Below are 16784 nucleotides of genomic sequence, written 5' to 3'. Positions count from 1 at the left end.
AACTGCAGTTGTGCAGGGAAAAGATAATGATTTGTGGGTGTTTGATGTGGCAGTTGGCAGGAGAACAGACTGCCGCTTTGTTCGGCCGTGCTCTTTCCCAGGGGCTTCTCAGGATTTCCTAGGGAGCGTGCAGTGTGTCATCCATAAGTGGCACGTGCTCTCCTTTCTCATGTCTGTTTGCATTTAGAGATTATTTTAAGAGGTGTGTGTGTGTGTGTGTGTGTGTGTGTGTGTGTATGAGTGTGTGTGTGTGTGTGTGCCCATGAGTGCATGTAACCACAGAGGCCACTAGAGGGCATCAGAACCCCTGGAGCTGGAGTTACAAGCAGCATTGAGCCACCTGATGTGAAGTGCTGGGAACTGACCAGTAGCCCTCTGCAAGAGTTCATGCTTCTAATCACTATGCAATCTCTCCATCCCTGTCTATCTTTTTATTAAAATGGGTCCTCCCATTGCCTACAAAGTTCAGAAAAACATTTAACACTGACAGCGATAAAAGCCTCATCTTAACTTCAATGAAATTCTTTTTACAAATCACCATTAAATATTATTCTTCATGTCATCTTGAGATGACTCAGAATGTCTTAAGGAAAAACTGAGCCCTATTCTATTTAAAATGTTCTATAAGGAATTTTGGTGAGTGGATAAGGATTTTTTTCAAGCTCCTTTAATATATCTTTGTATACATTTCTGTTTTGAAGTATAAGTGTGTAATATTCTTTATTATTACTTATTTAACACATACACATATTTGTGAGTTTTGCCTTTGTGATGTTGGATAAGTTACATCTCTGCCTTGGTTTTCTGGGCTGATTTGGCTTAGTGTTTCTTGGTTTATGGCCTCAATGGAGAAAGAAGCATTTTACCTTTGTCTGTATTCTAGGATAAGTGTGAAATAGCAGTAATCAATGTCTTTCATGTAGAAAGAACTGGCTTTTCGAGGGGCCCCATGACTATTAGTTTTGGTAAGCATGTTTTACATACATTCCCCTCTGTGAGAGTTGTTTTATTCAACCCTTCATTTTTCTTTCAATTCAGTAATTTGTATGTCCCCCCCCAACTTAATTAATAACATTTATTATTTAAACTATGTGTGTATACCTGTGTCTGTGCGGAGTTTGCTTACCTATTATATTTTTCTTTTTCTTTTTATTTTTTTACATTTATTTGTATGTGCACACCACAGCATGCATATGGATATCAGAAGACAACTTACAGAAGTCAGTTTTCCCCTTACACCTAGTGGGACCCAAGGATCAAACTCAGGGCAGCAGGCTTGGTAGCAAGCCTCTTTACCTGCTGAGCCATCTCATTGGTCCCTAGACTATTCTTCATTTAAAGAATCTAGGCTCTGTGAAAAAGCAAGTGTCCAGGGGAACAGAAGAGGGCTAATGTGTGTGTATGAGGGGTGTGTGTGTGTGTGTGAAAGAATATGGTTCAAAATATATTAGAAAAATATATAAAATAAAGTATAAGTCTAGAAAATGTAACTCTCCTGAAAATCATATAGCCAGAGTTGATATGCCAAATGTACAAGAACACCTATACTTTAGTTATAAGCCAACCAACGAACCAGGTTAAAAAATGGGCAATTCCCTCTGAGTGGACCTTGCTGTAAAGGTGAGAGGAGACAGCCTCTCCCATCTGTGAGGATGGATGGATGGGTGTGATATTTTAAAGTCTGGACAAGAAGTGCTTAACACCTACAAGGAGATGAGCTGGACCGTGTACGGTGCTGGTGGGGGTGTTAAGTTGAGGTGGTCACTGTGGGAGACAGTTATGCTGATGCCTCAGAAAATTAAGATCTAGCAAAGGGGCCAGACATTCTGCCTCTGAATATCCATGAAAGGACGCAGAAGGAGAACCCAAGAGTCATTTCTTCAACTGTTTGGATGAACAGAAGCAGCTCAGGGCTGGCAGGTAGATGGGTACAAAGAGCAGGTGAAGGGGAAACCATGGAAAATCGTGGTCTTCAAAGGAAGAACCATGCTGCAGTTTGTGTTGGGAGGATTCCGGACAACATTCTGCTAGTGCAATAATCTGGAAACGTTATCTTGCAGGATCCACTGATAGGAAGAGTCTGAAGTAACCAACAGAGAGTAAAACGGTAGGTACCAGAGCCCGGGGGGCGGGTAATACCAAAGAGGCTGTGCCCACAAACCAGAAGTTTCAGGTCCGGAAGACAAGTGAGCTCTGGAGACCACAGCATTACCCAGAACCTCAGCCACTTAAGGATTAGCTTAAAGGGGAAGTCTTTTGCTAAGTACTTTTATTATTGCTACTTGTAATGCTGCTGCTGAAGACAAGAATGTGTGGAGGGTGCAGACCTTCCCACTGCAAACATTTGAGCTCCTGGGGCTTGTGCATGGATGTTGCTGCATTATGCCCTTTAAGCTATGTTAAATACACTCGTGTTCAGTTGTGAGCCAGACACCCGTCAAAGGACCATCCAAGTAGCCAAAGTTTATTTATTTCCCCCTTCTTTTCTGGCATTATTTATAACCTTCCTATTGTCTTGGCACAATCTATTTTTTAAAAAAAATATCAACACTGGTATTAACAACAGCTACTAATGCCCGAGGCGTGGCTCGTGAGCTTCACAAGAACCTGATTATATAGGTTTGTCACCATCTTGTAAATGAATAAACAGATTCCCGTGGAAGTTATGTAACCTAGCCAAAGTCACCAGTTAATGAGGGGTGAAGATGGAGACCGAGAAATATGGCTTACACAGCCTAGGGACATAGTCCACCATGTGGCAAAAAGAAAAAGATTAAAATTGTAATTGGAACCGTTAAACGAAGGGTCTGTCTTCCAGGAGGGTCGTTCCAAAGGAATTCTGTATCTAGTCACCCATCCGATAATCTGTTAGATAAATCCTTGCCGTGTTTGCCTCATGGCTCAGACTCTACGCCTGGTATGAAGGATCTGCGAGTTTGGATCTTACGTGTGAGACAGAGGGATGGAAACCTTTTGGAAGAAAGAACGAAATTCGTTGCTGTAAAATACACTGAGGGCGTAGCGGGGCATTTGGGTTTCTAGTGAGTCTCCTCTGTTCTCAGGTGGATTTCACACAAACCTTAAAGCTTCTATGGTTCTTTCTACCAATAATAACGGAGAAAGAAATGTATGCTGGGTCCTCGTGTCAATCTAGAAAGCCAGTAATGGGGAGACTAAGGAAAGGGAAGACTGTATCCTCTCTGCTCTTAATAAGGAGGGGACATAACCTTGAATCCCTCCCTTCCTATGCCTATGTGCAGAATTGCACAAGGACAAAAATCGGCCCATGTGTATTCAGGGATGATGCTGTGCGCAGACTTCCAGGAAGGTGAGTATGTTAGAAGCCCCCATCATCAAAAGCTTGCTCCGAGAGAAACATGAAACCGACCTCGTAGCCCACAGGAAGCTGGGACATTTAGCTGGTACCGGGAGACCTTTAAATCATGACATGAGGACTCGGGGCGCTCTCAGATTGAAAGAGACAGGCGTCAAAGTGGCTCTGCCTGGGCCTCACCTCCTCCTGTGGTCATGGGGGGCAGCTGAGCTGCAGATGGCCTCGCTGCTGCCTCCAACACTGGCCTTGTATTAGATGGTGTCAACAGAGATGATCTCAGCCCACACGCGGCCATGTGCCCCTGGTTAGCTCACCTCCACCAACTCCGTAATCTAATCTGAGCTTCAGCAATGCCTCTTCCAGGTTAAATGCATTAAGAACTGGGCGGGAGGGGGGGAGGACGTGGGCTGTCCCAGGCGGCTGTGGCTTTTGCTTTCCTGACAAGCCTGACACCCCCCCCCCCTCCCCACCGCTCCAAAGCTTGATCCCCGAGAGACGCCAGGGGTCAGAACCTCATTGGGGTAGAAACGGGCAAGACACTAACAGAGGAAGACAGAGGATATTGGAAACACATTCTCCCACACTGTGCGTTTTGGAAATCTGAGAAGAACTGAGGTGACAAAACAAAGCTGCAAGTACTGGGGAGATTTCTCCTCTCCATGTTTCAAAAAGGATTTGATACAGATATTGGTGGGTAGGGAGAGAGCGCATGCGCAGAACAAGAGAGCAAGCGAAACCCAGCGTAGATGGTAACTGGGGCAAAGGAGATTGCTCTTGATGCCTTGAGAACATCTCTGTGCACACGCCTGTCCATGGCGTCCACCTGGCCCTTGGCTTCTCTTCTTCCTCCCCCCTCTTTCTGTCTTCTTTCTTTTTTTCCTTTCTGCAACTAAGCTTGTATCAGAAGATCTTGGCTTCCCTATTCTCTTCACTACAAAGCCTGACCCACTGGAGGGTGAACATTCACACAGCTTTCTGCTGTCTTTCCTGCTGTGCCCTGACTGCTTCAGGGCAGTGATTCTCTGCCCTGGATGCTGTTCGTAACCCTTCCCAGGCTCCCTCAGTCTCCATCCACCTCTGCAGATCCAGGATTTACAGGCTTTCTCTTCTGTGAAGCATCTCTCAACTCCAAGTTGAACTCCAGTTCTGTAAAGCTTCTCTCAACTTCAACTGAATAGCCACCACCCCATCAAGTGCTGTGATTTCCAAATCCATGGTGCTTGAACAGGTGGTTTTTGTAACTCCAGTTCATACAGAGGCAGAGAGGGACACAGATTTCAGCAATGCAGTGTGGTGGTATACCAGATTCCAGTAATGCAGTGTGGTGATGTGCCAGATTCCAGTGATGCAGTGAGGTGATATACCATGCTGTACATATAGAACCAGTGCTCAGGAGATACCAGTTTGCATCCCTATACCCTTCCCCAAGGTCAATCAGTTCTTCAATTTCCAGTGCCACACTACACATCTGCTGTTGTGGTAGTGTCTGTAGTTTCATGGTTCACATTCTGTTGTGTCTGACTTTTTTCTTTTTTCTTTTTTCTTTTTCTTTTTCTTTTTCTTTTCTTTTTGCCCCAGAATAATTCTCATGTGTGTGTGTTGAAAGTTGAAGGTGACTAGTTTCCATCTGTGTGTAAAAGTCACCATGTGAATATGTCTCCAGTACCCTATCATGAGGATTTAGCTCTTTTAGGAAGAAGCACTTTCACTGATACTACTGCTATGAGCCTTGAGCCGTGTAGAGTCCAAACTGTATCTTCTGTAAACCCTGGGCATGTACCAGGGTAGGTTTTAACACACACCATGTTGGAGCAGCAATGGATTTACCTGTCTGGTTCCCTTGTTCGTCACCGTTCTGTGTGGAGACTGACTGACCTGTGATAGCTTGGTTTGGCTTTTAATGAGTTTATAAACACATACCGAGCAATAGTAAGAGAACAGGCAGAAAGCAGCAGGTAGGTTGAAGCAGTAGGTGGATAGATAACTAGATAACATCAGATCAGGTATTTATAACACCCAGCAGTGATGACTGGCATGAGCTGACTAAGAGAATTAACAGGGTAACATCACCACACCAGGCACCGACAGCATCCAGCCAGAACAGCCTGGGGAGACGCAGTCTTGCTGAGTTTCATGTTGGGTAAACAGTAACTTCTACTGGTCTTGTTTTACCCTCTAGGTGTTCCAAGGGATACAATGTTTCTAATCCCCGTGCTTGCTCTTTCTCCCTCTTTCCGGGAAGGCCAGCCTGACCCAGGACTGGATGGGTCGAAGACCACTTGACATAATAAGCAGGCTTGGATCTGAGTCGGGGCCTCTTTGCTCCCTTGTGTCCTTTTGTCAAGCCTGAACAGCACATGGACATTTACCAATATGATGTAGATTACAGTCACAAAAACATCACGATGCTCCAACCCTGCTCCAAACTCCTTAAGGAGCCCAGCGATAAGCGTTAGATGCTCAGATGTTCACAGAGTTATAGAAGCAAGAAATGAATAAACAAACTAAGTATAACTGGACTGGTGAGGACTGGAGCAAAAAGAGCATCTGGGTAGAAGAAAAGGATCTTTATTCTTATTACTCGAACTAGGCTTGGATCATGACAATTTTGCATTGAGCACAGGCAGAGGGCAAAACCCATCTCTCTCTCTCTCTCTCTCTCTCTCTCTCTCTCTCTCTCTCTCTCTCTCTCTCTCCATCTTTGAAGGATCCATGTGACATGCCCTATGACATGTAGGGTGGGACATTGCTACTTTTTACTCCATCCACATTGGCATACAGTGAGGGCTGGGTGATAAGAGGAGGATTTGGTAGCACCACTGAGGATGGAGAGAGATGTGAACTCTGAGGCCCAGTGGTCCATTAGGGGGTATATATGAGGACTTGGTAGGTGATGTCTGTCCTCGCAGGCTGACATCCTGAAATCATGACAACCACAGCAGAGATGCCGAGGTCAGGAGGGCCTTGGTGGCATGAGAGAAAAGAGGAGGAGAGCAAAGAGCCATGGATGATGAGGGAATCATAGATGTGGTTCTCCTTGCAACGGAGTAGGGTGGAGCTTGGGCATTAGGAGCCGGGGAAGATGTCTTTGAAGATTATTAAACACGGAGATAGCCATGTCTGAAGGAAGAATGTCCCAGGAATACAGGGTATCAAGAGCAAAAGGCTCCAGGGGCAGGGACCAACTTGGCATGTTAAGACACGAAAACAAAGGCCAGAGGAAATTGCACATGAGCCTGGGTAGTCTGAGATGGACCATTGGGCAGTGCTCCCAGGCCAGATGGGGAAGAATCTCATGGGCCATGCTGCAGGGCACAGCCTTGGAGTTTGGGCAAGAACCTTCTGGGTCTGTGCTCTAGCTCTCAGCTTCACTGGTGATTCAGCTGCTTGGCATTTTCCTCTGATTCTTGTCTGTTCCAAGTAACAACATTCACACTCTTCCCTTGGGCCTGAGCCCCACCCGGCCCTACTGAATCATGCTCTCTGGGGAGGAGTCCAGACTTGTGTGTGTGTGTTCTGGGTGTGCATTCAATAAAGGGAGATGAGAGACTCCTGTGGTGGATACATTCATACATCTTTGTCTGTCTGTCTGTCTATATCATCTACCTATCAATAGTCTATCATTTAATAATCTGTATCTATTGATTTGTTGATCTGACATCTGTTCGCTACTACCTATTTGTATCTCCACTTTTAATTATGCTAAAAGAAGCTCAAGGACTATTGTCTTAATTACTTTTCTATTGCTGTGGCAAAACACCATGACCCAGGCAACTTGTTAGAGAAAGCATTTAGTCTTGGGCTTATAGTTCCAAGAGTTAGAATCCATCATGGTGAAACAAACACATGGGGGCAAGAACTCACATCTTGATCCAGAAGCAGGAAGCAGAGAGAACACTGAGCATGGTGTGAGTGTTCTGAAGCCTCAAAGTCTGCCCCTAGCAATATGCCTTTTCCAAAAAAGCCGCGTCACCTAATCCTTCCCAAACAATTCCACCAACTGGAGACCAAGCATTCAAATATATAACCCTGTGGGCTCATTTGCATGCAAGCGGCCCCAAATCTTGAAGTGGCATCTTTCCCATTTTAGCGTAGCAATCAAAATCCAACTCCAACCCTGGGACAGAGACCTGGGGATGAACCTATCGCTCGGTTCCCAAAAAATTGCCTAAAGACCCAATTTTGCTGTCGTAGGCAACACTGTGATACCTACTGGACATGGAACGATTTCAGTCCATTCATATGGATTTCCTGGGAGGGAGGGAGGTCACTGTAAGTTGGATAGCTTCTTTCAAGTTATATTCTGTTTTACATTTTTGATACATGGTATTAAATTGGTTTCATAAAGCTCATACCTATTTGTATCCTTCCCAAGAGCATTTTTTTTTAAAAGTCAGCTAATCCAGGAATGGCAGCCGTCTGCCTCTAGGTCCAGTGTCTGAGGAGTAGAGAAAGGAGAATCTGGGCTGTGAGGCACCCAAGTTGCATATCAAGTCAGAGAACTGTGTGGGCTGCATGGTCAAAAACGGAAGCAAACAAACAAAAAACAATCCCAATCCAAAAACAAACAAGAAATCCAATCATCATCAACAACAATAAAACACACCACACCACACACACACACACACACACACACACAAAACCAACATAAAACAAAACAACCGAAAGTCAAGAGAAACACTGCAGAGACTTCAGCCACATGCAGGTTAAACAAAAGGTTAAGTGATCCTTTCCATAAACTCAGTACAGAATGATTAAACTTTCCATAAACTCATTACAGAATGAATTAAAAAAAAAAAACAAACCAACAACCATGAGCTAATAAATAAATCAAAATGAAAAAATGTATTAATGAATATTTTAAATATATATATATATTCACACATGTTAGTTACCAAAGAAACATGGCCATAAGGGTAATAAGATATTTTGCTCATGAATTTACAATTAAATCATATTTATCATTTTGGGGAAATGAATGTTCACATAACATCTGAACTGGTGTAAACTTAATGGCATCATTTTGACACTGCATATCAAAACTCTTAAAATCATTCCTATTTCTCCACTGGGTAATTCAATTATCTTCACCAGACTTCTTTTTACTTAAATTAAAATGCGGGAATACTTAACTATCAACTTACTGTCTGAAGTTAGCACAGGCATTCTGGAAAAACACCACAGAAGTTCCTGAAAAATACTTAAAAATAAAACTGTGACCCAGAAATTTCACTATGTGCTAGGAAACTAAAGAAAATAAAAATCTTCCATTTGTACAAGTGAAGAGGAAACCAGGAAGGGTTGTACTAAGTGGAACCAACCAGTCACAGAAAGACAGAGGTGGCCTGATCTCACTTACATGTGATATACAAAGGAGCTGGGCATATAGAATCCAGAAGAGAAAGGTGGGTTCTGGAGAGGAAGGGGGGAGAGGAGGCCTTTGAGAAATGTGGGTCAGGGAATGCATCTAGATAAGAGGAATAAGTCCACCAGATCTATTGTACAACATGGCAGGGGTAATTAACAGCCACGAATGGGACTGAATTCCTAAGAAAAAAAGGAGTTCTGGTAATACTATCTGAGCAAGCTGTGCTTCAGGCCCCTATCACCCGAGTGCTAGGGCACTGTCTCCAGCTGTGTCCACTATGACACTACGAGCTCAAGCAAACCCTTCTTCCCTGAACTTGGCCACAATGGGGGAGGAAACTAATATAGAAAGTTGGTACCAGGAGTGGGGTTGTTGTTGTGATCATTGTGGATCTGGCATCATGGGGTGGGGTGGTGGGGGAAATTTGCAAGAGTTTGTGTCTGTGTGTTAGGGAAAGCCTAAGGGGCTGTTATCAGAGCTTCACACACACAAAAAATTACACAGAAGTCCAGAAGAGCAGATGTCATTGTCAACACAGACAATAAAGACTTGGCCTGTGAGGTTACAGAGGGGGAACTTGTTAGACTGTAGCAAAGAGTCCAGATACTTTCTGCCTGTATCCTAAAACAAATTGAAAGAGACTGAGCTTAGAAATAATGGCTAATTTGTTTGACTCGAGGAAACAATCTAACACTCAGACTGTGGCAAGGTGAAGGCTTACTGCACTTAGCCAAACACAGAGTTGGACAGAGCAGAAAGACAAAATATGTGAAGTCTGCTAAGGAAAGGAGCAAGAGAGAATTTAAAATTGTAGATAGAGAGTCTGTAATTGTGAGTGAAATTATCACACTCAGGGAGAAAAAAGTACTTTGTACTAGGACAAGCGGGGGAGGGTTGTCTGTAACCAAGAACTCAGTTCAGGGATCCAGGTTATAAAGCTGAAACATACTTTAAAATCATGTATTTTTAAAAAGTACCTGAAAAAAATGAGTATCAGTACAAAAAGTGCCTCCAAATAGACATTTATGGACACATCTTCCCTAGTTGAGCCATGCTACAACAGTCTGACAAGAAAAGTTGATACCCTCTCCATGGTAGGGGGTTTGTAGGCATGCAGAGTGCATAGTTATAGGGTCAGAGAATCTTGCACCACCTTTCCAGAAGTTGTCAAGGGCAAGCGATGTGCTGCATGAAGAGGTTATCTGCTTAGAGGTCCTGAGAGAGCTATGCATGAAGTGATGATGGCCAAACTTAACTTGCAGTGGAGACCTCAGGATGTTGGAGGTGCCTGGACCATAGGACATAGGCCAAGGGGATCTTGAAGTGCTGAATATGACTCTTCCCAATAGAGAAGCCATGTATGGTGTAGAAAGATGAGGAAGTAGGTATTCCCAAGGCCCCTGGCTCTTAGATCGTGCTGCCAAGACCCTACATCATAGACACGAAGCCACAAAGTTTCATGTTTTTTGTTTGTTTTTGTTCTGTTTTGTTTTGCTTTTCCATTCTGGATTTTGATCTTACTGAATCAAACTTTAGTTCAAACTTCAATTTCTTCCTATTTTTCTCTTATGAAATAAGAATGTTTATTCTGGGCTACTATATGTTAAGGGCATATAACAACAACAACAACAACAATAACAACAATGTGTGTGTGGGCATGTGCACTTGCTAGTGCAAAGAAAAGTAACAAAATAAATAAATTAGACAGAAAGGAGAAAGGAAAGCTTGTAACCCAATTGGATTTTCAATACAAAGGAATAGTTGCACACTTCATAGAATAGTATAGATAAGAAAGCAATTGTTTATGCATTCAGAAATAAATATATATAAAACCCTCAGCCAGAAATGGCAAAGCAACATGGAAGCATGCAAAACACTTGTAGAACATCTTCTGAGCTTGTACAGTCATTCCCTTGTTACACAATTGTTTTTATCCAGAGAGATCTTATGCAATTCACATGCTCCCCAAGTCAGAAGGCCTGTCTGCCATCACTGCATATTTTAAAGTTGCATAACTTCTGGTGTGCTTTTTGTGGGTGCTCATGGAGTGTCGTTTTCAAAGACATTTTAAATTGCTGATGTAGACAAAATTGACATGAAAAGGAGCAAAAGCCTTTGGAACATCCCCCAAAGAGCTTTGCTCCATTCAGATCACATGTTCTGGATATGTTGATTTGTGGAGGGGGTGTGATGTTTTTTATTGTTGCTTAACAGACAGACATTCCTAACAATTCATCTTTCCTAAATGTATTAGGTGACCTCTGACCTCCTTGTGATTGTCTAGAGTCATGTGCCTGATTCTAACCATTGAGTCACAAATTATGACATATTATGGCTGGCATGAGAATTTTCATTTTCCTCTCTTTTGCCCCTTGAATTACAAGCTTTCTGTCTCTTTCTGCTCTTGAAGAGTGGTTTCAGGACTGCAAAAACCAGAGTCTGGATGCTTAAAAACTTGTATAAAAGGATGGAGCAGCGGATAGAGATGAGACTCTGCAGTTAGGAGCATGTGTGGCTCTTTCAGAGGACCTCGGTCCAATTCTAAGCACCCACATGATAGCTTACAACCAGTTCCAGGGCATCTGATGCCCTCTTCTGGCCTCTGTGGATATTTCACACATGTGGTACACATACATACATGTAGGCATAACATGAATACACATGAAATAAAAACAAAACTTTAAAGGACTTACAATTTTAAATATTTCATATACTATATATTTCTCCTCTCTTCTCCAACTCATCTCTAGCTTGGGGAATCTCAGGCCGTGTAAATGTTATGCAGATTGTTGCTGTGTTATATTGTTTAGGGATGAAAATAAGAAAAGAATTCAAATATATGTATATATACTTCTTGACAAATGAACTATGGGGCAGGGGAAACTTCACCTGTGTATGGGCAGGTAAACCTTGGTACAGAGCTGAACCTTGAGTGTCATTTCTGGGGAGCCATCACTTTGTTTTTGATGTAGAATCTCTCATTGTGACACAGGGCTTACAGGTTAGGCAAAGCTGGTTGACCAGTAGGCCCAAAATATCTGAGCATCTTTACAAGCATTCCACTGCACACAGATTTTTTTTTTTCCAAATGGCTGATGGGCATCCAACTCAGGCCCTGACACTTTCATGGCAAGAATTCTACTACCTCCCCATGCCCTTTGAAAAACACTTAAAATTTGCTTTAGTGTATTCACATTGGAGCTGCTGGAACTGGAGTTACAGGACTGAACTGGAGTACTCTGCAAGAGCAGTAAGCTCTCCTAACTATTGAGCTATGAAATTGAACCCTTGCAAAATACTTTTGATTCAACATGAGTTGAACCTGCAGATATGGAAACAGCATGGAAGGCCAACCCTGTCCCCATTGACTCCAGTATTGTCTTCATTGTTAAAGGGAGGGCAAGCTGGTGTCCAACCTTCAACACTCAAAGGTTGCCTGTTGCTGGGGTATCACCTAGCCTCTCCTCATCAAAAATGTATCCCAAACACCAGTTGTAAGTTTGTTAGACCCCCCTCTCTAGTCCATAGAAATAGAATCTACATTTTAGCAAGGTTCACCAGGTGCTCATGGAAAATCAGAAACCACAGAGTTCTGGTCCAGCATTTCCTGGAGGATACAGAGGAAAGTAGAGGGGCCTATCTCAGGTCTATTTCATCACTGGCGTACATGCGAGAATTTGATGATGGACAGTAATGCTGCCTGTGCACTGGACTACTCACTGTCAGCCCCTACCTGCCCTTGATGGTTGGAGGTGAGGTGGCATGGAGTCTATAGCTCAGATTCCGGGAGCAGGTGAGAAACACTGCTGCAAGCTCCTTTAGAACCCTCCACCTGTGCCCCATTGGTCCCAAAAAAGCATCTCTTCTAAAGAGCAGTTCCTGATTGGCTGGCACTGTCTGTTTCAGCAATCCTTGGTCTCTCAGGCAGTCCTCAATTAGGTCCTCCTGCAGGAGATGCTTTTGCAGCTGCACCACTACCCCCCCTCCCCCGCATTTACACAGAAGTGGCCCCACTGTTCCTGCTACACAGTAACACTTCCTTTATATCCAATAAAACTGCTTGTGTTACCAATAGTCAGTTATGATGTGAAAATACGAAGCAGAAGATTCCATATACAAACTGTTTTCAGTTGTATTCTAGTTGGAGCAGGGAGATAGCTCACGTTGTACTCTCCGTTCCTCTCAGGATAGGATTCTCTCATTTGTACAGCATACCCATTGTATTGGCTAGTTTTGTGTGTCAACTTGACACAAGCTGAAGTTATCACAGAGAAAGGAGCTTCAGTTGGGGAAGTGCCTCCATGAGATCCAGCTGTGGGGCATTTTCTCAATTAGTGATCAAGTGGAGAGGGCCCCTTGTGGGTGGTACCATCTCTGGGCTGGTGTTCTTGGGTTCTATAAGAGAGCAGGCTGAGCAAGCCAGGGGAAGCAAGCTAGTAAGAAACATCCCTCCATGGCCTCTGCATCAGCTCCTGCTTCCTGACCTACTTGAGTTCCAGTCCTGACTTCCTTTAGTGATGAACTGCAATGTGGAAGTGTAAGCTCAATAAACCCTTTCCTCCCCAACTTGCTTCTTGGTCATGATGTTTGTGCAGGAGTAGAAACCCTGGCTAAGACAACCATACTGTATATAAGACTCTCTGCACAATTAGTCATTCAGTCTCTGTCTGTATCCACCAGCAGTTTGTGTATCAGGGCAATGTTAGTGATTATGCTTATACAACCCTTAATACACATCATCATGGTCCAAAATTTGAGACTATGGTGGGTGAAGATTTTTAGGACAGTATATTGTGATAAGAATTCTGTTTTATTATTAATTGTGATGGCTATTAATTTATGATTTACTTTCTATGGATACTTTAAAAATCAATCTTTATGTATGCATAATTGAGAAATTATATATGTAACTTATATACATATATAAATGAAAATTATATACAGGAGCTTGCCCAACTATAAATTATATAGTTACATGTATAATAAATATAATCTCCCTGTACATACATAAAGATTAATTTGTAAGTTAATGTATATGGTTGGGGTACCATCTGCTGCCTCAGACATTTTCTGGGGGGGTCCCTGAAGCTGTTACCCTCATGGATTAGGAGGTGTGACTGTCGTATTCATTCAGTGCCTCAGCCCTAGTAAATGCTCAGTAAACAACCGTTCACGTTGGAATCTCAGACAATTGACTGCCACATGCTAGAACCTTGGCTTCCTCAAACTCTTTTCCGTTTCCCCTCCAGCAAGAGTCACATCTTTAAAGACCTTGGGTGGCATGCAGCCTAAGAGTTCAGCAAATATTGATCTGCAAACCCACCCATGTGGTTCTGTCAAGCTCATGATCATCTCCAAACGCAGCGTTGATTGCCTTAATTCCTCCTCTGTTCTATTCATTCAGCTTTGAGGTTTCCTTCCCCAACCAGGAGATGCCCCCAGGCCCGCAGAACCCTCTGCAGTGGTTCAGGGACCACACATTCTCCCTGGAGGTTTACCATTCTCCCCATGGACTTACTGAGGCCTGCTGCTGCCCCTGAGGACTACAGGAGCTTGCCCACCCTAAGGACGGTCACACATCGCAGCACACACACTCACGTGCATCTGCACACCCGTGCTTTCCGTTTCTCTCCCACACTCAGGGAAGGAAGTATCAGAGAGGGAAAGTCCCTGGGTAAACAGGGGCGATTCCGCTGCTCATCCTTTCCCTCAGGAGGAGGAGGCTCCAAGGTATGTTTGCTCATTCCATCTTAAACCTTCCTGTGAGGAAGAAAATGCAGGGATTATCCACCCCTTTGAAATAAATGTGAAAACTTCTCAGGCAGCTGCCCTGGGGCCTGGAAGAACCCTTGGGAGAGCAAAGGCAGGAACCAGACAGGGTAGGAGCCTGGGACTCCAGGAAGAGCCCTGGGGCCTCCTGGGCTGTCTAGAACTTCTTTAAGTCTCTGCCTTGCCCAGTGGGACTGGCCACTTCCCCATGCCTCCAGGGAAGTTATTTCTAGCTCTTTTTCTTCCTTTGTGTTTCCTGCCTTTTACTCTCTTTCTACATATATGAGCAAAATTTAAAATTGGTGTTTTTGAAGTCAGCATAGAAATAAATGGGTTTCACCATGGTATTTCCATACCTATCTGCCTTTTATACTTTATTTGAATTCATTCCTCACCCTGATGCAACTCCCCCACATCCCTCTAGCTGGTGCCCTCTTGTTCCCCAGATTAATTAAATAATGGCCGGGCTGTGACATGGCCACATACAGGTGCAGCAGAATGTGCTTTTCTCTCCTTAATCTCACTTTCTTCTGTCTCCTCTCTGCTTCTTCCCCAATACATCCCGTCTCCGGTGTCGGCGTTTTAAACGACACATTTAAATTCTACCTATTATTTACCTATTATGTATTATGCTTAGGGGTGTGTGTGTGTGTGTATGTGTGTGTGTGTGTGTGTGTGTGTGTGTGTGTGTGTGTGTGTGTGTGTGACAGTGTGCATAGCTGGAGGTCTGAGAATAACTCTCAGGAGTTAGATTTCTTCTTTCACCATCTGGGTCCCATTGGCGAACACAGCACCTTGGCCTGCTGAGCCATCTCCACAGCCTCCACCACTGGTGCCTTTTTCAGGGTTGGGTGATTGAATCCAGAGCCTTACATACTAGATGTATCCATGGGAGGACACACCAGGGCCACAGGACTCACGTGAAGGTCAGAGGACAGCTTCCAGGAGCCAGTTCTTACTTCTACCTTCCCCTTACGTGGGTGGGCGCCAGGGTTGCTCTTTGGTCACCTGGATTGGAAGCAAATGCTACATCCTGCTGAGCCTTCTCACCAGCCCTCCCTTGGAGACAGAAAAGACCCAGGCCAGATCAGAGGGAACAGGCGGTGGGCTCAGTGGGAGGGGACAGGCCAAGTGAGATAAAGGTTTATAGAAAACACTGAGCAGTTTACCCTTCACTAATAACTATAATGTAAGCAGAGGGACACCTGGGAAACCGGCTCCATACTGCAGAAGAGACTCCTCTGAGCCTCTGACCCAATGACTAATTGTTTCGGATGCCCGAGACCCAGGAGTCTCCAGGACATGGGGCTTTCGATGCTAAAACTAAGCAAGATCATGGACAATGACGCCACAGGTAAGAATGAGCTACCTGGAAAAGGGGAGCATGGCGAGTGACATGGAAGAGGTAGCTGGCTGGTCCCCTTCGCAGAGTTTCCTGCGGTCAGAGTTCCAAGCTCAGAGTTGCTGAGCCAGTAGATCCACATTGGGTGAGAACAAGTGGAGGTGATGGGGGCCCAGAAGATGGAGGGAAACAGGTCAGAGAAAGTCTGTGGAGGATGTTGACTGACTATGTGCTGGAGAGATGGCTTAGCTAGGAAATCACATGGGGTTTGGATCCCCGGCACCTGCATACATGTTGAGCAGGTGTGGTGATCTGCCTGTGAGCCCAATGGTTAGGGGGTTCCCTAGAGTAAGCTGCCTTGTGTAGACTCTCATCCAAACGGTCAGGCCCTGGGTTCAAATGGCAAACCCTGTCTCCATATATTAGAGGGAGAGTAACTGAGGAGGACACTCTGCATGGACCTTACAGGTCACACAGGTCAACATAACAACAACAACATCAAAAGTAAAAGCGAATTTTCTTTCATCAACTCACGCAATTTTAAGAATTAAGTCAAAAATAGTAAATAACGGCAAACCACAAAATGCTGATGCAAAAGACAGGCACTGTGTAGAATTCCCTCCTGGCGGGAGAAGCCGAGAGAACAACTTCATCACACCGATTCCCTCACGCTCCGGCAGGCAAGTGATAAAATCATCAGATGAGGGTCCGGGCCTGTCTCCTGCAGTCACTTTCACAAGTGTGCCGTGTCTGAAATAATGAAGGCGGCTTCATTAAATGACGGCTGGCTGCCGCCCCTGTGCTAATTTGAAATAGGCTTATTAGTTTAATGACCACTCCGAATCATCAGAATTCATTAGCGTTAGCGCCCTGGCTTCGTTCGACATCAGCCCAAGGCTGCAGGCTGCCAGGCTCACCCCTGGCTCTCTCTTGCTCCTCACAGAGGAAGCTGTGTGTGTGCTTGGGTATTT

Source organism: Apodemus sylvaticus, chromosome 22 (assembly GCF_947179515.1).
Source record: "Apodemus sylvaticus chromosome 22, mApoSyl1.1, whole genome shotgun sequence".
NCBI lineage: Eukaryota > Metazoa > Chordata > Mammalia > Rodentia > Muridae > Apodemus > Apodemus sylvaticus.
The sequence above is the reverse complement of the archived record's forward strand: the minus strand, read 5'-3'. Positions refer to the sequence as shown.